General features: G+C 48.4%; 1 non-coding gene across 1 annotated transcript; it reads right to left on the reverse strand.

The window, feature by feature from the left end:
* Positions 1-19,130: 19,130 nt before the first annotated feature.
* Positions 19,131-19,202, reverse strand: Trnaa-ugc (transfer RNA alanine (anticodon UGC)). Its single transcript has one exon. It is a non-coding gene; the product is annotated as a tRNA-Ala (tRNA).
* Between the last annotated feature and the right edge of the window lie 3,684 nt (positions 19,203-22,886).

Genomic DNA, 22,886 nt, shown 5'->3' on the forward strand with positions numbered 1-22,886 from the left:
TCAGAATGAGCAATATGTGCACAAAAACCGTTGTCATGCTATCAAATGCAACACGGTTAGCCTCTTTTGCAAATATAAAAGCCGCATTTCAAGATACGACAGCTTAAAAACTTACAGCAACTTCGGCCAGCTTGGCTCGTCTTAATCCTGCAGAATGATGGCAGCGCTTATTATAACGGAATCTATTCAACGACCTTACAAAACGAGGGACAGCAAGCCTCACATCGCTTAGTCGTCTGCCTCAGCAGTTCGGCAACAGTTGCAAGGATTGCGCCACGCTTAGGAGTGCTGTCGCGGTTAGGGCTATTTAGTAATGTCCAGTGGGGGGGGGGGGGGGGGATGTAGCACTTTTTGTCAACAGAATTATTCTGACTTGGGTCCCAAACAAGGTGCTAGTAGTTATTTAATAGCGCCGGACCTACAGCTAAAGTTGATGACATGTTTATTTCACTTCTTCCACGAATTCTTGTTCAGCTGTGTTTGATAAGTCTTCCATCATAGCACAATCGTCTCAAGAGCTTTGCTTTTGTCGTAAACTTCGACTGTTCACGCTAAAATGGCTAAAGATTATCTACAGCATGCTGGGATATTACTTTGACTAGTAATTACTCCATTCTTCTCAAGTGTCCTGCGAAGTTTTCTTGCGTGTGTATCTTTTAAGATAAAACCTTGCTACACGCTTAGTATCACCTTAAAGGTACGATTCTACGATGTACCGGAGAGGTAAAATCGAGCGTAACTTTATGGGCCGAAACTTCCGACGAACAGTTGCGTGAAAACTCCAGAGAATATAAAAAAAAAATCCCTCGTGAAGTAATTAGCTGGCTGTATGCGCAATATCGCCTTTGTGAGACGCTTCTATTAGCTTCGTGAAAGAAGAGCCCAGTGTCCCAAATCGCCAATTGTGCAGTGCGTGTACACCTGTGACCGAAGCGCGTCAAACCTTGCGTATACTAGGTCACCAGGGAATGTTTTTTAAAGCCAAAATCAAGTACAGGTTCTTCGTTTCTCCTTTAACTTCCGCTAATATGCGGGCGCAGGTTACACTGATAGAACACTCAATCCGAAGGCACGCAGCAGCAAAGCTTAGCAGCTGAAAGGTGCGCTGAAAGGAACATCCACTTGGAAAGAATGGACGCTATTCTCCGAGATTGCAGTAGTACAAAGCGAGCAACGCGCCGTGAGCGCGGCGCGTGCACGGCGTTCAGTCCGAGCCAAGGGCGCCGCGCACGAAGAATGGAGCCGCGCACGCATCCGTATACTATATCCTCCCCGTTATAGCGCCGTGTACTCGTAATCCGGCTGCATGCGCGGTGGCCGGAGGGGGGCTTAGCCTGGCGGTTCGGAAACGAGGCCGGCCGATGTTGGCGGCCACTGGCGCAGCCGGGCCCTGGCAGAAGGGCTCTTCTGGCCGCCGCTTTGACGACTTAATTTCAGGGGTGGCCGCGGCCGATTGAAGAGGGGCGAGAGAGGTGTCCATGCGCGCATGTAAAGGAAGCGTCCGCCGGCGTTCCCCGCTGCTCTCCAATATAAGCAAACAATTTGGGGGCCCACAAAGCAAACAACTTCTCGCGCAGGGCTCCCTGCTGCGGCGACTGGAGGTCACCGGCGCTGCCGCCGCCGCTGCTGCCGCCGCCAGTGCTGGTCAACCGACAGTGCGAGCAGTCCTCCCGCGCCGCCGATGAAAAAGGAACGAGCGGGCTCCGCTGCTAGCGCCCCCCGTCTTTCTTTTCCTGCGTCCATTCTTTCTCTGTTCCTGTTACTTTTTCTTTTCAGCGAGCAAAAAGTTGGCTCCTAGTTCCGGTTCGGGGCGTTATGCGCTTTGCAGCGCCGCTGTGCAGAAGAGAGAGTGCGAAACGTGCGGACACTTGTTGGAGAACAAGCAGTTCGCTAAGGGTACGCACCGCGAGCAAAAATAAATAAGAAACAAGGAGGGGTGTTGGCCTGTGAGCTGGTTTTCACAGACATACTTTTGGTTGAGTGCCGTACATCGTCTACGACAATGGACTGGGCAAAATATTGTTACCTGAGAGCTGGTGAGAGGTCGGCCCGCGCGTGAAGACCAGAATCGCAGTGAAAGTGGTCGGGCGGGTCGAAAGGACTGAAGGAATTTTTATGTCGGTTGTCAGCATACCTTAGCCCCTAGTCTGTGATTGCTTCAGCTAGAGTGACTCTCTACTTCAGCTTCCAGTTCCCGATACGTTAGTCTTCTTTCTTTCATCTTTGCGATTCAATACACAAGACGGGATCGGAAAAATTGCTTCGATTAACTTATTTTCTTTTTTTTAAGCTTTCTGAGATTGAAATTCTACCGATTCATGTTTTACGATAGCGTAAATTATTCACTGGTATCGATTTATCAGCTGTATAATTTATGCGATTTCGTTCTTGCGCGTTTATGTCTGAAAAACAACCAAAACAAACAGGAGGAAGACCGCCGTATAATTGATGACGGCATATCATTATACAAGCTCTCACCTTTTTCTTTCACCATTGGTGCATGTAAATAAATATACTCGCATCTCACTATTTCTCACAATACCGCAACATGAAATGACTGTAACGTTACTAATTTTTGTTCCTCTACGTTCTGCAAACCTACTTTCATAACAGACGTATTATGTTACCATGGTGCTTTACAATCTTACAGTAGATAGTTACTAATCTCAAAAGCAACGCCCAACTATCCGTATTTGAACTACGTATTCCGTGAAAGCGGGCAACTACCACTTACATGCCCAGCGCCTATCACGCACCCTGTACCCCTCCCCCCCCAGTTCCCGACTAACACGTGAGGCTTCGTGCCTCATTCGCAGGCTCAAACCTCTTCACTCCCCTCCCATCACATTCTTCACCGCATCTATCGGCGCCCTGGCCATCCTTCCTGTCCCACCTGTTCTTCCTACCCATCCATCCCTAAATCTTATTGGGAATGCATTCCACCATCTCCTGCCACATCCCTCGACTCCATTCCTTCCTGGGAGCCCTGGCTGTCTTCGCCGCCAACAGTGAACATCCATGCTGCCCAGGAAGCTCTCTATAAACATGTCCACCGGATCCGCACGAACATTCTCCAGCACTACGTGGTCCCCGTGAATTGAAGACTGTAATCAGTACCTGGACCTGGGTTCTGGAGGCAATAAAGTTTGTTCTCTCTCTTTTCCCTCCGTAGAAATGCTCGTCCCTTAAAGTCTTCTCAACGCATTGGAAGGACACTCTTCTAGCAATCAATGAACAAAGTAGGCCACTGATGAGGCCCGCCGTATGCTGACCCGAAAAATTGCGCCTGCGCACTGACATTACGCAAGGCAAGCATGGTGTTTTGCATTGTGCGATGTCGCGGTGCAGATTAAACTCTTGCCGTCAGATAATATGTAGATTATTGCTTTTAATTGTCACATGTGCTCCGTGGGACTATAGCTGCCCATTCAGGGGCAATGTGGGGAAGTAGGTCAGTGGAATTTTCCGTTAAGTGTGCAGTCCCGTTCGATCAAGTTAACCGTTTCCGTTTGCTTCTCGATCGCTAGCCCCTGGTATACTTTCCCCCAAGAGTGTGAAACATGTTGCTGAGAGAGACCGTAAGAAGGAAAAGAAGCAGGAGGAAATATCGTTTAGGTAGTTATTCGTGGATGTCGTCAGCCTGCGCGCAGAGATGCCGCAGTACAGGGCTCCTGGGGCCTTTGATGTGCTTAAGGCCTGTTGAACCTTTCTGCATGTTAAACATATGAGTTATAAGAGAACGGCGCAACAACGCCGAACAAGTCCGTGAAGTTTTATACTCTAAACGTTAAAAGTAACTGAGCGGTAAATTGTGGTTATTGCAAATTATTTTTTTTTGCTCTAAAAGACTTTACTGGCCATTTTATTTCAGCTTTTCCTTTCGTGAATGAACTTACAAAAAGAACGTGGTGCTTACAGTACCCTAACCTTATCACTTCCTCGGCACGCAGTTTTATCCCATTTCTTATAGGGGATCGCTGTTCTTGTTGGATCATCTCCCTTTCGTTGTTCCAGCGACCCGCTTGGTATTAAGACTCATGGTTCTCAGGTATACCTGAGAACTATGAGTGGCAGGACACCATCTATGAATATATCCATAGATGGTGTACTGTCACTTTTTATTCAATTCATGATAGTTAACTAAGTGTGCGTAACATCTTTTCACATGGAGCGCCATCTTCAGCTGTCTTAAGAATAGATTTTTGATAGCTTCGATAAAAGCCCTTTGACACAATTTGCGCTCTTGCCTGTGGCAGTAGGTTCTGATTGTCAGCACATGTGGCAGCAGGTTCTGACTGTCGGCCACTTACAGGTGAGGGGTTTGAAAATATGACCACCGCGTCTTGCCTGGTGTAATGTTGGTAAACAGTTGACTCGACTACACAGCAGTGATCCGGGGAGCATTTTCCTACATTATTGGGTGCTTCAGAGGCAATCCTTTTTACCGTTGAATTAAGTGACTGCTAATTTAATTTTTAGTCCTTAAATCCTTAAGGATTAAGGACTTAAGTCCTTAAAGGATTAAGTCCTTAATCCTTAATTTCTTAAAAAAAGGACGTTGTGCTTTGCGACTTCAAGAGCGATCAGACAGCTCAGTTAAGCAACAAGAATTTTCACACACAACCTGTGGCGATGCACACCTAAGGCATTTGGCTTTGAGGGGATGTAGAAATAAAAAAGGATATTTTTTTTCAAGGACAGCTTTGTTTCGTAACAACCCGGAATAAATAAGACAGCAGAGTATGCCCGGCATTGAATTAAACTCTGGATAGCGAAGCTCCGTGGTGTCAGCAAGTAAAGGACGCGTGTGAAATGCTTTCACCCGAGAGTATTGTTGCAAAAAGGAGCGCGATACGCTAGGGAGAGTCAGAAACCGACCTCGCTTCATTTTTATCACAAGAACAGTAGGAAACGTAGAAGGGTATTGTTTTTAACTATGGTTCCGCGCCTTTTAATGCACTTCCTCAAGCGTTTCACAAGCCTGTTCTTAACTTCAAAGAAAAAAGAAAGATATTGATTGGACCAGCAGTTACGTAACCATAGCGTTCACGACGCGCACAGCTGACTGTTGACTTCTATCTATGAATGCTCCAGTATTGGCCCTTATGAACAAAGTAGTTCATTTTACGTAGAGGAATGTGCACAAGACACGACCAGACACTGGTTCAGGGCAAAACAAAAGGCTTTTTTTTTGGTTATGTACCTTTTTGTGAAATGCTTGAACAAGTGCATTAAAAATCATATTGAACACTATGCACCTTTGTGTTTCCTGCTGTCGTTGCGACAAACTACGCAATGGAGAGTAGGTAATTTCTACTCACTGTCATAGTTGCGTCGTTCTTTGTTGCCTGCATTGATTCGTCACTCCGAAGAATCGATGGTAAGACAAAATTCTTAGCAGAGGTCACCCAAGTATATTCCTAGTGCTTCCGACCTAAGATCGAACTGGCCGGCTACTTCAAACTTCTGGCTTCTTCAAATTGACGTTGTGGTCCTGTCAGCAGTATACGTATACTTTAATGTGCCAAAGCGGCCGCCATTTCAGATGCGAACTGTGTCGGTAAAAACGATGCAGCCTCCAGCGTCACCATCGTACTCCCGGATGGCGTAACTGTAGACAGCGATGTGTATATGTACGCCGATGCTAGATATGCGGCATGATAACTGAGGCGGAGGTTATTCAGGCCACGTGTCCTCAGTAGGCAGCATCTTCGGACCCTTCAGCCCTCCGCGGCGAAGGTTGTGTTCCAGCCAAGAGAGGCCCCAACGTATAGGTTGGGGCTGTGCAACTAAGGTAGCATCGGTTCTGGACACAATCGCGCGCTGTTTTTCTTCCCATTTGAAACGCATGGCATGTTAGAGCTGGTCAGCAAGCTTTTAGCTATGTTTGTTAAGCCCTGGCTGAGCAACCGCGCGCAGGCGTGCATCACCTACTGCCTCCGTTTGCAATCGGCGCAAATAAACGTCCCGGGACTCGTCACATCCCCAATGTGTTCGCTCAGTTCACATGGACCACGTAACGCCCCGTGTGTGCATATATGTAGTCCATTCGTTGAGCTAAACCAACAGTTCTTCCCAGCTTTAAAAAAATGTACTAACTGGTCTAGCAAGCGGCACTGGCTTCCTTTAATTCGGAGATCTATGTTCGCTCATTCTCGAAATCGGACAAGATAACATTGTATGTATAATATGCACGATGAGAATGTGCTCCCAACAGCTGCTAATTTGTGGGCGTCCACTCAAGATTACGCATATGAGCGTTTTTCAGAGTGCTATAACATCATTTCGAATCATAGACCGACCCTGCGAAGTTCGTGTGAAGGAACGCCGTTCAAACTGCGGAGCAGCAACGGAAAATTAATGTGCACCTGAATCTCCAGATTTCACCGTATACTAGAAAAGGGGGAGGCAGATAACCACACTGCAGACGCCTTGCTTAGGTTGCCACAGCGTTACTCATCCGTGCTAAACTGGTAGCAATTACGGTCCCCTCTACGGCGGTTGCGCTACTTCCGCCTTCACTGGTGGCATTCCCAAACGTAAACATGCTCAATTGATGAGCATGTTTACGAGGTCATTCCGGCAGCTGCTCAAAGTGCTTCGTATTTCGGCATCTCACGCGGGGTGAGGCGGTAACGCTCCGAAAGAGAGAACGCTGGGAGCTTATCCATTGCAGTTGCTTGAAGAGCTGAGCGCGTAGATACAAGCCCCGTGTACATGGACGCGACGGGGGCGGGGTGAGTTGAGTGGCGGGTTCAGCTTACCTCGACGCGTCCGAGTTTATATGAACGCCGTCCAAAGAATCGAGGTGAGGGGAGCGGCGGGGTTTACGGAAAAGGGGCTACCGTATTTTCACGACTCTAACGCGCACCCTCTTTTGCTAAAAGGTAGCTTAATATTTGTGTGCGCGTTACAATCGGGCTCAAAACCGAAATAGGCTTTAAAGCGGCCAGCAGCATTGCCATGCGCAACGGACACGAAGTACCCGCAAAATCCAACTCAATCCAATAAAAACAATCCGTCAACACCACGTCAGTGAATTTCGGCGCATTGATTCCTCAATGGCATTCCGCATACCTTAGTCAGCTGTTGCACATTTTTTTTTGTGCTTCTGCTTAGCCCCTAACGCTTAGAATTATGAAGATCAAGGCACTTTAAACCGCAAGCAGCTTCAGTGTTCCCCGCTATAACTTTATTTCCAGCAGCAGCTGGATAAGCAACCTTGTGAAGCACAATTCATTTTTGGCTTCCAGAGCTGCATGCCAAATAAAATCTCCCTCTTCCAGGTACGGGGTGTCATGTCTTTTCCATCTGCGCAGTACCGTCAGTGTCACATTTTTTTTTCGAATTTTCCTGCGCGAAGTTACCCGCGCGTTACGATTGGGGGCGCGTTAGAACCGCGCAAATACGGCATTCTGCTCCCCGCGGCCCGCCGACTCAGCCCGACTAGCGAGCTAACCCACCCCCTGCCTCCGAGTTGACTGGACTCGCCGCGACGGCTCTCTGACCCACCCCGTCCGCTTATACATGGGGGTGTCGAGTCCAAAAAACCTGTTTATTTGGACTCAACGCGCCCTCGTCGGGTCAATGTAAACGGGGCTACAGCGACGACTCGACGAGGTAAACACATCAATTCAAGCACCATCCGGCCCATGAATGTGCACGTGGCTAGGCGTGTAAGCGCGCTTACATTGTTGTTGTAAGGCTGCTTGGTGGACCATTGTTGTCTTATTTCATGTGGTATTCATCGCAAAGGCCGCGCCTATAGGCACGTGGAGTTGGCAAGTCTTCATCGGCCTCCTTGATGCCACCGTTCGCCGTCTCATGCACCTTGACTTTGACCCGTCCGCTGCCAGTGCTGGACGGCTGAACTTCCCCATGGCTGAGCCCTTAGACAGCTTAGCGGCAAGGCACGTCCTCAGCCCTTTGCCAGTCCAGGCACTTGTCTCTCTAGAAAGCCGCTAAAGCACAGAAGCTGCCGATTGTCAGCAGGGCGGCGCTGACTTATCGGTGGAGCATGTGCCCTCAGAAGGCGCAGTCGGAGATTTCAAGACGCAAAAGACGCATCCAATAATGGCCCTCAAGGAACCCACTTCATTAAAGCCGCTCGGTAAAGGTTGACAAAGGCCGGCGGAGGCACGGCAGGCGGCCGGCAGGTCATCGCTCACCGACGACCGGGCGCATCCTTTGGCCGGCCCCCCACTTTCCCCTTCAAAGGGAGGGCGCCGCACCAAGGCGCCTCATTTTCCCTAACTAGCCGCGGGGAACTCGAGGAGGGATAAGCTAGCGCCCTGCTATTAGAGCCGGAGCTTGCTTTAACCCTTTGATCAGCAGGTTGCGGATGACCCTCAAATTAGCGTCAGGGAACCTGGCCGCCCGACTTGGCGGGGGACGGGGGGGACCACCAGAGACGCCGCCGCACTTTCCGCCGCCTTTTGTGCCGGGAACATCCTCAACAACGCAACGTGTCACCGTGCCCCGCTGCGGTGGCGGCGGCTACAGAACTCGACACTCGGGTGACAGGCTAAGAAGGGGATTAACCACTGCATCCGCCATCACCCTTCGCTGTGGCAGGACACAGAGGCCGCCGCATCGCTGGACGCGTGGGAACACGCGTCCACTGCATTCAGAGGCGTGCATTGTAGCTACAGGTGCGGGCTTCAGTGCGGGAAGTCAGTCTGCTTGGGTGCATTTGCCGCCCACGGTTCCCTGGTAAAGGCGGCCACTGGTTCTTGAAACTTACAAGAAAACAAACTCTGAAGGGTGGGGAGATGGGTGCTTCGTTATTCCCGTGCGACCCATTCTTCGGGTGGCGGAGTGTGCGATCTGAGTAGATGACACACCACGACCCCGGTTTCCGTGTTTGCGGTGTTCGTTTGTGCTGGTAATTTTCTGCGATGGTCAGCCAGGTCTGCCGTACTTCTGTGACGGCTGCAAAAAAGTCAGCTCGACACGAAGGGAGTGTTTACCGCGGCAGCAGCTTTGGGGGAATTTGAGTACGAGTCCTGTTTTTTGCCAGGATACCCAACAATGCGGACATCCGACAACTGCTCCACGGGGCAGGGGTCGTCCGTCATGCGCCGAAGTACCCGTTACGCGCTCCGCGACATCAAAGGCCACGAACATAAGTCACGGGGTGACAGATTGGCAACGCAGATAGAACCGTACGCGCTAGGCCCGCAGCAGCGGAGGGCCCTAATGACCGCCTTTAAGAATGCGCGCCTCCTGGTCGCGCGTCGAGGCCTGCCCCGGTCGAAACAATACGCGGCGCACGGCAGAGGCGGCCGCTCGGCGCCTCGGGCGCATTCCTGGACCCCCGCTGCGCGGCGCGCTGGCGGCGGCGTGGTGCCCCCCACCGTCCCTATAACGATTATAGGGCAGCGGGAACCCGTCGCAGCGTCCCCAGCGCGATGGGCGAGACGGGACCGTTGAAAGGCCTCCCGAGGGCCCGTCGCTTGGAAAATAAAGCCCTCGCGCCGCAACGACGTGTCCTTGTTAGGTCGGAGAGCGCGTCACAACAGGTGCGTCGAGATGCCAGTTCATTCGCGGTGTCTCCCCGCCAGGGAGGCTCCAAAGGAGCGGGGAGGCGAGCATCACAGTGGCCCGAGAGTGTTTGCACACAAGCCAAGCCGGTTGTCACGGACGAAAGCGGCCGCGCAGTTGAATGGCGCGGACACGCCACTCCTGGCGCGCTGGTTTCGTTTTGAGCCTTTCACCGGGGAAAGTCAACACGCGAAGGGCACATTCAAAGATCGCCGGCCGCTTTCTCCGCTGCTGCTCTTTCGCGCCCCACGGACCGGCGAGACACAATCTCGGCCGGCTCTGAATGAGTTCAGGGCTGTCTGACGTTATCGTGCAGTGAATCGGCAAGAGCTCCGCGGCTGCCGCGAGCTGTAATTCGGCACGTTTAATACTCGCCGCGGTAGCATCCCGTCTCGCAGGTGCGACACCAACGGCCCCGAAGGGACGCAGTTGTCAAGGTCTGTTTACTCCATGCTCTTCCGGACAAAAAGCGGGCACGAATTCCTCCGGAACAAGAAAGGATACGCGTCACTTGTGCCCCTGTTTGGGGCGCGCGTCTTCTCTGGTATGCCCTCAAAGTGGCGTTAACGTGTGTCCTCGAGTTTCATCGTCGTCGTGAAAGGAACTCCTCGGCACACAAACGGGCACGCCAGGAAACGTCGTCTGAATACTGTACCGCCGAGCCTCGAATGCGGCACGTAAACATATTCTCAGTGCTTTCGGCGAGCTCTCAACCCGTTCTCTGGCATACGTGCCGTCTCTTTGCACAAAAACACTTAACGAGGAGTAAATCGCGAAGAACACCAAAGAAAAAAATTAGTGTCGCTTCGTTTGGTGAATTCGAGATTAGTACGAGGGCCGGTGCTGCCCCCTGGTAATTCTTGGTGAAGTTATACAGTAAAAGCTCGTGAATTCGAACTCGAAGGGGACAATAAAATTGTTCGAATTAAGCGGAGTTAGAATTATCGGGCGGCCGTTAGAATGAAGAGACATCGCGCCCCACTGTGCGGGAAGAACACAAAAAGTCACCTCTGGACTTGCTATCGCGAATTAGACGATACTAAACATTTGTTGCGCAATCCGCGTGGTGACAGGCCCAAACCAGCGACCGCGGGACAAAAAAAAAAAAAAAAAAAACCAGCCCAGCGCCCGCTGCGGAAGCCAAATACGCTGTCGAACCAGCGTAGCGCGCGCGCTACGCTATTGGTTCTCTGTTTCGTTCTTTTGCATCTCTAGTACAATTGGTTCGGTTTGGATTTCCAACACATTGTAATCACTCTGGGATGACTTCTGCGAGGAGCGATGAAACCAGAGGATCCTAGTTCGAATTAACCGTTCTGGATACCGCCGCGTTCAAATTATCGGGCGTTTTCCCCTACTGAAATATGCAGGGCTGTGCCAGGACCTGGGCGTTAGTTCGAATTAACTGCAAGTTCGAATTAACGGAGTTCGAATTAGCGAGCTTTCACTGTAGAAGGACTCTGGTTATAGTTAAGTTCAAGGTGGTTATACCTATACAAACTACCAAAGACGTTCACACAATTTGTTTCATGTGAAGATGTGCAGCTTTATTAGCCCGCATTCATCATGGCTAAACTATGACGAGAAGTTAAACGATGCTGACGTCACATACAATAAGCGAAAATTTATTTAGCCCTGTGTTTCTCGCATTGTGGTCCGCAGACTTCATGGCATCCGTGAGAGCACTTCCAAGGGTTTCGTGAGTCTCTCCACGAAACTACCCTTTTCCTCATTTTCTCTCATTTTTTGACAAGTCTTGCCGCCAACCGCAAAAAAAAAAAAAAAAAAAAAAAGACATGGCGGCATATCAGGTCCCTTCGCACCAAATGTCGTCGAAAGACGATAGTCTTGTGCCGGCACTGCCACGTAAATGTTTCTCTTCTCTCCTTGCTCACCTGCCACGCTCTTCGCGACCAGTCTCTCTCCTTCCACGACAAGCACGGTGGAGGTTTTCTCAAGTTAGTTCAATTTTCCCGCATTTCACTGCTCGAACGCCGTCTACTTGAACCTTTCGGTACTGCCAGATTTCTTGAAATGCCACTAGGAGGTCTTGGCACGGATGCGAGTGCTTTTTGCCTTTTTTGGGTCAAAACATTGTTTTCAACGCGTATTCTTTTGTTCACATCATAGAAATCAAGCAGCCGTGTATAATAAATTAACAGAACACCGCAAATACCACTTATGTATTCATGTGTTGGCTCAAATATGCCTTAAATACGTCTTAAATATGCTTTAAACAGACATTCAGACACACAGACAGACAGAGACAGCAGCAGCAGCCCAAGAAAGTCTATGTTCTTTAAAAAGAAAAGGCATTGCCGCATGGCCCTCACTTCCCCTGCGGGTAGCTGGTCCTTAAAGTCGGCTTTTTGCGCAACACTGCCATTGTGGGAGAAAGCAAGACGCAGAAAAGGCGGGCACATACAGTCGAATGTAAATGATACATCGGTAAGCAGCGCTGAAACAGGACGACAGCAGAGAAGCCACACACGACAGCGCCGTCGTCTGTGTCTTCTCTGCTGTCGTCCCGTTTCAAGCGCTACTTAATGATGAATCAACACCAACTAGCCCAACCTGTCGATCTTACTAGACTGTAGATGAACTATTTCTAGTAGACGACAACAAAACCATCGCTATACTACCATTGATAGTCGATTATTACCCAACTATTATTTAGTTAGTATTGATTGTTCCCTGTCGCCAAATTATTGACATAATACGATATTCACAACTGTATATACTAAAAAATGCCAATAATAATGTTTATAGCTTGCAAAGAACCTCAAGAAAACTCCCATGACACAGCATTTTAGAGGCACGATGAAACAAAAACACTCCAGTACATATACAGGAATACTGTTCCGAGAATCAGTGACCAGTGAGGAACGTCACCAATGATTGTTTGAATTTCCTGGGGATAACTCTAAAAATTCGGCATTTGTCGATTTAATGAATAAGTGCGATCGATGAAGTCAAACGTTTTTCGTCCCTTACAAGTGAACTATCCCCCTCGGTAACAGTAATGGTGCCCTGAGTAATACACTGACGCCTTCGATAAGGATTGACTTCATGGCTGAGGACGTAACTTCACAATGTTTAGAAATCACTGCGCTTATATTTCGGCGAGGCTCGAACATTGCGACAATTAAAAAAATATTTACTGTCCTGTTTCTAAGCTCATATACATATGATCCTTGAGGATGGCAATTTCGTTTTTATTTTATATAAAGTAATTCTGTGCTATCTTTAAAAAATTCAGCATGCTATTGCTACCCCCACCTTAAAGGAGCCATGAAGAGAAAATACAACTTCGTGTAATTTGAAAGAACTAGGATTCAGTATCTCACTCAGCTCCATTACAGCCCCAAAATATATTATTTTAACGAAAAAAAAAAAGCAAGAAGTATTTAAAAACTTTCAAATTTTGCGCCACAGTGATGTGTTATGAGCGAGAATGACGTCATACGGGGCAACAATAAAACATAATTTTAAGTGCGTTAACTACACGTTAGCATTCAAGTGATGCGGTCAAATGGAACTAGAGGCCCCATTACAGACGTCCAGTCATGTGTCGTCGCGACAGGTCAGTTAGGCGGCCGCCAATCGCACAAACAAGGTTCCATGACGTCATAGAAAAGTTGCGGGAAATTGGCTAGGGGGTCGCGACTGCTTCACACGTTTTCTTTAATATCTCTGTTATTTGTTCGAAGATTGCGATGATATTGGTATCATTTTTATCAGGACTAAGCAGTCTTTCTAATAAACCGAACTTGTATTTTGTCTTCATGGCTCCTTTAAGGTTTACCTTTTATGACAGCATCATCTGGACATCTCTACATGTGCGTGCGTGTGTGGAGGGGGGCAGCCGGCAGTTCTCTCCGCATCCCCCCCCCTCGCGAATAATGTCCTTCTGCGCTATAGAGTCCTAGCTACCACATGCAGCGCCCTCTGCATTTCCATTGGTGTAGAACAATAGCAGACGCCGCACTTTTTATACTGATTTTTAAAACAAGAATTAGCGTGGTGAGTTGGAAACATATTTGGTAATATAGAAGTAAAATTGACTTCCCAGACAAAGGAAAACACAAAAACAGCGTATTTATTTTCTCTCGAGGGAACCGTCCATCAAGCGACCGCACTCACCGATATTGCCCGGATATGTCGTTCAGTGCTTGGAAATCACTTATTCTTTCCTGTGGCTTCCTAGGCAATGATCAAAAGGAGAAGCTTGCTGTAGTGCCTGGACATAGCTGCTGGAAATACGTGCATCGGAGGCGGACGTCGCAAAATGTGAAAGTGAATACAATACAGCTGGCGCTGCCGACGCCGTCCATCATCATCATCGGGTGGAACAAAGACGCAGAAGCGGGATCTCACGCAGCACCCGCCATCATTCCACGTTCGCCCTCACGTGCTGTCGTGTTCCAAAGCGATGCGACCTTCGAACGCTCCCGAGGCATCGCAGTTCCCTTCCAGTTCCAGCGACCAGCCGTTGCTGACTTCGAGCTTCCCAACGAAGCTCCGGAAGCTGGCCGACGAATGCAAGTCGGGCGCGATCACCTGGTCAGCCGACGGCACCGGTGTGGCCATAGACCACACGAATTCGCGGTGGGACTACCTGGACAGCCGGTTGAACATCTTCAAGACGACCAGCATCGCAAGCTTCGCAAGACAGCTGAACTTGTACGGTTTCCAAAAGGTTAGCCCCGACCTGCACGTCTTCCGAAACGACTCCTTCGACAAAGACCGGCCCGATATCCTGCTGGCGGTGGCTTGCAGGGCGACAGTCTTTCGGCGAGGCAAAACGGATATGGAGCAAAATGGCGGCTTCCCCGGGCCCTCCCCGGGGAAATCACAGCAGGGCATTGGGCACGTCGGCGGTGCGCGTGTGCTACGAATCCGCAAAAGGGGCCTGTCATTGCGGCTATGGAAGGTGAAGATGACCAGCCGGAACGCCTCGGGACGTCGTCTTCGCTTTGTTCTGGAGCGGCTTTAGGGTCTGTTGGGCCGCCGTCGAACATGACGGGAATCGACCGCAGCGGCAACTACTTGGACAGCATGCTCTGGAATTCGCCAGCCCCCACCGAAGGCTCATGGACTAGTGAAGAAGAGCAGGAATGCACCCTGTTTTCGGCTTGAGCTCCCAATCTGACCTAAAAGTCGATGTTATCGCGGCGCTGTATTTTTGGCGCTTTTAGATCAGTGAACAATACGGCCTGAACAAAACAGTTATTTGTCGTACTCAGCCTGTATTTTTATGCACTGTATTTTGGCTGCGAACACTTATTTGGGGCCAAATTGCAAATGCAGTGCAGGATATAGCACGTTGTAAAAACAACTGAAATTACGCCAGATTGCACTTTGTCGCTTCTTTCTCTTTCGCTTCTTTCGCATCGTTTTTAACCGTGCAAGCACCAGCTACTTCGAGCAAATCCGAGCGCAATGTCTCAATCTGTCATTTTATTAACGGCGCTCTGATCACCGGTCCTCGGTAAGCCATATATGGGCAAAAAATTGATTTACTTCATCAAACAGGGACTATTTATGACCTCCCACCTATCTCTTTTGCTTGCATGAGTCACTGGACTAATTGATTAGAGGGATATGTGTGACATCTAGATCACTGTAATAAGTTAAAATGTTAAAAAAAGTAGCCCAGTTCGTGCTGTAGAATCATGATAGTACGTGAAACATATACACGTGGTGTTTGAAAGAACATGGAGATGTTAGACGTGAGCTTCGGGGGAAAACAAATTATAGAAAAGTATCAGTGATCTGTAGCTGGGGTGTGTATCTTTTATTGCATGTCAATGGACGTAGCAATAAAAATTGGGGGGGGGGGGGGGGGGGGCATTCTGAAATTTCGGAAATTTTCGGAAAATTTTGGAAATTTCTGCCTCAAGGTGGTCTGTATTTATTCGTTGAATTTATTGTCAGTTGTTTCATAGCTTGTTCCTGATCGCTGCTTCTGCATTATAATGTATTTTAGCGTGCCGCATGCTTTTCGCACGATGTCGGCTGTTGCTTATTGATTCAGGAAAGAACAGCCGCAAACTGTGCGCGTAAAAAGGCGAACGCCTTACGTGCCCCATTCGGCGGGAAACCTTCGTCGTCACCGTTGTCGTTGGTTGGTTGGTTGTTGTTTCGGTTTTGGTTTTTGTTTTCGTTTTTCCCGCCAAGAAAATGGCCGCCGCTGTAAAGAAAAGCACAAGTGTTACTTGGTGGGACTCAATGCTCAGGCCCACTGAGCCTGGGTCTCCACAGAAGCAGTCAGACACGCTATGACTGGGCTATGTCCGCACTTTGCGAGCGGCAGAACCAAACACAGAGTTTCATACACTAATCCCTCGTTATAACGAAGTCAGCGGGACGGCCAAAAATTCGTTATAAGCAGTATTTCGATATAAGCGACCACTCTAGAAAAGCTAAAGCATTTGAGCTTTAATTGCGCCACCGCTGCGAGGAATCAAAACAGAATGTATTCCGTGAAGCAAAACTTTATTCATGTGCAAAAAAGGCAGTGACCTTTGGCTGTTTCAAGGTCTTGCTTGGCGCGAGCCACCCCTGCTCTAATTTGGCCAAAATTTGAATGGCGCTGCTGTCGCCACAAATAAAAGTGGCAGTGGCAGTGGCCACTTCTATAGTGGGCGTGCGGGCGTCACGGAATGCTACGAAAGTTCCGCGCTGGAAAGCGCCGCAAGCGCAGTGTCTCTCGTTTGAGGTTGTATTTGTTGAGCCAAAAAACGATTAACCGCTCATTGTGGGTACACAGCGCAATCATGAAAAACGACCGGTTTTACACTAGGGGCTTTGCATGATGACTGGGCAATTTTTTCCCGAGCTGTGCAGCCGTTAAGTTCGCGATACAAGTGTTTTGTGGCACCCTGCCGACACTGCTGATTCTATGGAAGGAGTGTCGGTGTTCGCGCACCATCTCGTCCACGCGATTGACCAATATCCAGGAACAAAACTCAATGACGCTACCATGCATTTGGACCGTTTGTCTAAAATCAGATGGGGTGAATCGAGCATGACCGTCTCGATAAAATCGCCGGGAAACACCAGCTTGCGTTGACAGCCTGACTCGCGCTGAGTCGCCGCCGCTCGGCGACTCCTCCGCTCGCCCCTTCGCTCTAAACGGGTCAAGCTCTTCGTGCTCTTCGAGTAATGCGGCCTAAAATGTATGTGTTTGGGTTGGGACCAGAAGAAATTTCGAAAAAAGCGATATTTCGAGTAAAGCAAGTTCGTTATAACGAGGGATTACTGTACTAATATATACTAGAGGGAGTCTGTCGCTGCAGTCGCGGGCCGCCGTGGGCGGCGCCATTACCGCTAGCGACGTTCCTCGCCTACTTGGCTTAGCTAGCCATATGGCTTCTTTTTTGTCTCGAAGCCCAAATCAACAAAAAAGGGTAAATTTTTTTTTCTTGTTCATCGGGCATGAAGCTTCTACATAATCACTGACAAATTATACTTTTTGGAAGTTCGTTTTTATAATAACAAAATGAATTTGATGAACCTTTTACAGTAACATTGTTGCTTTTTGCAGCCAGACCCAACTTTTCAGCCTGCTCATGAGCCATACCAAGGACAAGTGGAACGTGCCTGCCCGCTACATGACGGAACGCTCACTGAAGCTCGGCTCCCCTAGACAGTGGCGCCAGATTTTCCTCTAGTGTATATATAGAGAGAATAGTCTTTAATGATACTGGTGAGGTTAGCCTGGACAAGGCGCCTAGCTTGCTACACCAGATGTATGAAAAAATGAAATCAATAAACAGATGATGATAATGACTGTGATGAAGACGACGTGCTCATTAAGAGAGTCCTGTTTAAAGAGTCTGATCAAGTCCTGTGCTTCGCAGGAAAGACAATAGAGCTTTTGTCGCTCGAGATGCTCGTTTAGAGTTCGACCAAGGGCCCAGCACGTCACTTAGAGTTAGTCCTCTAGAAAGCTGACGACCCAAGGACACTAAAAGGGACGTTCTAGCTGCTCTATACCGCGTACACTCACATAATATGTGGTTCAAGTCCTCGCGCACGTCACAGAGAGTGCAGAAGGGGGAAGCGGCCTGTTTCATCTTGAATCGAAAATAACTTGTGTAAGCGACATTTAGTCGCACGCGGTGAAGAACCGCTTCGTCATGCTTGGAAAGTCCGTCAGGCATCCTAAAGGTCCCGTGCTCGTCTATGGAGTGAAGCGGCGCGTAATGTTGCGGCGGAACAGCCCACATAGGTCGCTGAAATCTCCAGGCAGCCTTGGACGCTAGGGCAGAAGCATCTTTTCTGGAGAACGGTATCGGTATCACTGGACCGAGCAGATCATGCGCTATCGATGCCACAGTGTCCGCCTTGACGTCCCCAGTTATACCCCAGTGGGCAGGAATCCACTGAAGCTCTACATGATGGTGTGCATTTAGAGCTTGTAAGTGCAATGCATGGATGTCGAAAGCAAGCTGATCTTTCGGGTACAATTTTAAACACTGAAGGGCCGCCCGATAATCCATGAAGATTGCCCACTGATGTGCTGGTTGCTCGATGATGTAGGCGAAAGCAGCACGCAGAGCGGCAAGTTCGGTGACCATGGACGTCGTCCTGTGGCTAAGCGTTGCGCTGAAGGCGGTACAGGAGGACGGAAACAAGATTCCTATAGCCGATGATCTGGCTGTCACAGATCCATCCGTGTATAGATGGGTGTAGGCCCTGTATTTTTGAAAGATCAGTTCCAAGGCAAAGAACTTTAAGGCAGGCGTGGCTGGCACTCCAGTAGTAATTTGCAGACGCGGGTACATCCAAGGCGGTTGTAGCGACGGAGAAGGGTGCTGGTAATGCAGAGGTAGAAGGTCTCATACTTCAGTGGCTGAGCTGAGTGCTAATGGGTGACCTTGCTGCCGTGCTACAAATCGCAGTTGAGCGCGAAGGAGCTCCTGCGCGCCAAGAGCAAGGGGTGCCAGTCGTCGACACTCCACCATAGTTCCCACCGTGGATGTGGTCTTCGGAAATCCCATGCACACCCCCAGGACCTGCTCTTGCATGCTTTGCAGGACTCTCGCATTTCCTTTTGAGAGAGGGAAAATTATATATATATATATATATATATATATATATATATATATATATATATATATATATAGAGAGAGAGAGAGAGAGAGAAAAGGTTCCTGGCTATGAGGTTAGCTGTACGATAGAGAAGTCAAACTGAAAAACATAACAACATTTATTCTAACGTTTCGACCGGGGGCCGGTCTGGTGCACCAGACCGGTATTCTGGAGGTCGTGGGTTCGGATCCCACCCGGCGGGCATTTTTTCACCACTTTCTTTTCGACGCAAAAAATTCTTCATCTCTTTCTATGACCCACCACAACCTCCCCTTTGCTTTCCGAGGTTTTCTTGACTGCCAACCCTTATAAATATATATATATATATATATATATATATATATATATATATATACAGAAAGAAAGGTCGGCAGTCTACAATGCCAAAGGAGGCATAGGGGTGTGGTTAGGCTCTTTTCTTTTTCACTACGGTTAATTAAGTAAACATTTTTTTTAATATACAGAAGAAAGAAAGAAAGAAAAACACGCGCCCAGAGTGGGGACCGAACCCACGCCTTTCGATGGCATGTCGAATGCCTTACCAATTCGGCTATCTGGGCGACTGTGTTCTCCTTCACTTTCTGGGCTATTTATATTTACTAGAAGTGTATCTGACGCTTGAGGGTGGTGGCCAGCGCCACTCTGACTACACGGGGAGAAGGGGACCTTCTTTTCAACCCCCGGGGCGTGACTCGAACGTCTACAGCCTGTCATGAGCGGGTTACTGGTGGGAAGCCCTCTTATGCTACCTAGGCATCAAGGCTGCCAGAACCGAGACCCTCGCTAGGCTCAACGAGCCCCTCATTTCCTTACTATATATATATATATATATATATATATATATATATATATATATATATATATATATATATATATATATATATAGGGAGTAGTAGAACTTTGAAGATGGTAGAGAACACAAGAGAAGAAAAACTTCGAACAAAGTAAAAGCACGATTTTTTGTGCTTTTACCTTGTTCGAAGTTTTTCTTCTCTATATATATATATATATATATATATATATATATATATATATATATATATATATATATATATATATATATATATATATATATATATATATATATATATATATATATATATATATATATATATATATATATATACAGAAAGATAGATCGGCAGTCTACAACGCCAAAGGAGGCAAAGGGGTGTGGTTAGGCTCTTTTTTGTTTACTACGGTTAATGAAGGTAACATTTTGTTTAATATACGGAAGAAAGAAAGAAAATACACGCGGCCAGAGTGGGGACCGAACCCACGCCTTTCGTGTAGAATCATGAAAGACATCGCCGTCGTTGTCGTCGTCATCATCATCATCATCGTAGTCATCACCATCATCATCATCACATCACCACCATCACCAGCCTACCTATGCCCACTGCAGGGCGAAGGCCTCTCCCATTAATCTCCAATTATTCCGGTCCTGTGCTAACTGCGACAAATTTATCCCCGTAAACTTTTTGATCTCATCTGCCCATCTAACTTTCTGCCGCCCCCTGCAGTGCTTGCCTTCTCTAGGGATCCACTCTGGTACCCTTAATGACCAACGGTTATCTTGCCTTCGCATTGCCTGCCCTGCCCACGCCAATTTCGTCTTGTTACTTTCTACTAATACGTCCTTAACACGTCCTTAATCCCGCAAATACATGAAACATATACGACGTGGAGTTTAAAATAACACGCAGAAGTTAGACTTGAGCTTTGGGAGGAAAACAAATTACAGAAAAGTATCAGTGATCAGCAGAAGGTAGGTTGTATTATTTTTATTGCATGCATCTGGAAGTAAAGGATCTTCCACCGTGGGGATGGGCTGGAACCATGTCGGAAAAAAATCAATAGCGTCGTGCTCGCGTAGCGTTGGTAACTTGGTCAACGCCGCCTGTATAAACAGTGCCTAACGCGTGAGCGAAAAATGGCCAAACAGCCACTCTCCTGTTGCTCTCTCCTACCCTTCCCCGCTCCCTAGCCTTCCAGCGTGCTTTCGTGTCCGCCAGCCAGCGCCGCTTCTCGGAAACTATGCAAAATAGTGGAAAGTTTGTTTAGCGTTCCCGAGGCGGCGCTCCTACGCCTTGTTTTTCACCATGCCTGTCTGTCTTGGTCTTTCACTGATAAAACTTCCTTTGTCACGAAGCAAAATCCCTTGCGCTGCCGCAGGCTGATGCCGGCTTTGCGCGCTTATCTACTCGGATCACAGGCCCTGAAATTTTCTGAGTGGGGCATCCCACCTCTATCCCCTCCGCATTTAGGTATTGTTTTGACCCTGCTGTTCGCACTCCGCATCGGTACGCACTTCTAAAATTGAGGACTGTACTGTAGAAGCGCCCGGACAGCGTGGCGGGATCCCAGCTGCTTATCCTTTTGTTTCCTATAATTTTCTGAAGTTTACAAGCACGTGATATTATTGGAAAGTAATCCTAGAATTGAGCGCTGAACAAAAAACGTGCACGCAATTTTTTCTTCTCTAAATACTCCAGAAAGAAAAATATTAGTAAAATAATGGCTGCCCCATCCGAAAATATCGTTTTTCTGTTAGCTATATGTCTACCCGACAATCAGTATGTTCTTACACTATTTCAGTCCGCCTCCGCCTTTATCTTTGGAAAAATGCAACAAGTATGAAGCGAGCGACACGTAGAACGAGATCCCCAGTGCGCCACAGAACTAGCGCCCCGTCACGGCTAAGATGTAAGCGAAACGGCCCTTGAAGCCCAACAGGCAAGCTGACAGACACACGTCGTAGAAGTGGGTGCAGCGTTCGCGACTCGCGAGCAGTGACGTAAGGCGAGATGTCCGCCGGCACGCGCCACATAGCGGATCAGTGCCTGAACTAAGCGTCCCTACCCTTCCCATTGAAAAGCGCGCGACGCGTCAGGCAATGTTAATACAGGCGGCGTTGACTTGGTACACACAGTAAGGGCATAGGAAACCCGGAGGATTCTGATGTACTATTCAGGGGTTTCATTTGGCCTGCTTAGCTGAAGCGCTGCCAGGGAAGCTCAGCCGCAGCGCTAGAAGGCAGGCGGAATCTCATGACGTCAAGATAGTTGCTATTGTTAGAGACTTGAGAGCTACCTCGTCGATAGCCAACTATCGTAAAACCATCGACAGCACTATCAATAGCCAGTTTATCTACATCTTTCAACCACCAAATGTATTTCAAAGCGAAGCTTTAGTCTTCTCACTGATGGCGTCTGTAACGCGAAAACGTCCTGCAGGAAAGCCAACTTTCTGTGAGGATGATTATGAATGACTGTGGGTGAAGTGAAAGAAAATGACGCTTCCCGTGGCCGGAATTGAACCTGCATCCCTCGCGTTAGGAAGCCGGCGTCTATCCGATTTCTCCATTTCGACATGGTCGAAGCGAACGCCCAGCAGTAGGTACCGATTCGCGCCATACACCCCGAACCCAAACGTTAGGCCTACGAAGTGCGCACCAGAGAGTTTCTGTGGGCGCTATAGTAAAGTTATGCCTACCTTCAGAGTAGCACATACTCACAGTGTGGTATTGTCCAACCAAAGAATCAATCGCGATAAAGTTTCGGGTTCAACCATCGTCGTAGACGGAGGGGTGCATGATTTGTTCAAAAATTGACTGAGAGGTTCTTTCTCTAGGAACTGCATTTTCGGTCAAAGAATTGGTTCAGCGACCACTCCTAAGCAGAAACTTCAATTTTAGTTTCTGATTATCGCAGCCACCTTGAGTTAGGTACTCATTGGTCGCCCCATGGTCCCGACGATTGTACACTTTCTCACTGTGGAGGTGTCATTGCCCGAAGGAACGTGCATATTGATCTCCACCTTTACAGAAAACTGCAGCACAAATTACACAATTCGTCTACAGGCCCGGGAGACGGCGAGCGTGCTTTTTTTGACTGCCCCGTTGATAAATTGCCTCGCAGACATTCGTTTTATGCCCAGTCCGACAGCAACCATGGTCACCGAGAATCAGGACGGTACAGCCGCCGGCGCAATGATTTATTGCTATATGAGTATACACTCTCAGTCGTCATTAAGAGAGTGTCGCTGTTATTTCTGAACAGCCCGAATGTGGTACGGGGGGGGGGGGGGGGGGTACCGGTGCCTCGTTTGCTCCTGTCGTCCTCGCAAGTTAGGTCTACTTATAGTTTTATTCTCTAATAACCAATAAACTTTAGCCCAATCCATACTTACGCGATGCCATAACTATACTTATGCTATACATACTCCATTACGCGAAGGCCACG

Source organism: Haemaphysalis longicornis, unplaced genomic scaffold (genome assembly GCF_048455015.1).
Source record: "Haemaphysalis longicornis isolate Haplotype H1 unplaced genomic scaffold, Haemaphysalis longicornis Haplotype H1 scaffold_1, whole genome shotgun sequence".
NCBI classification, from domain to species: domain Eukaryota; kingdom Metazoa; phylum Arthropoda; class Arachnida; order Ixodida; family Ixodidae; genus Haemaphysalis; species Haemaphysalis longicornis.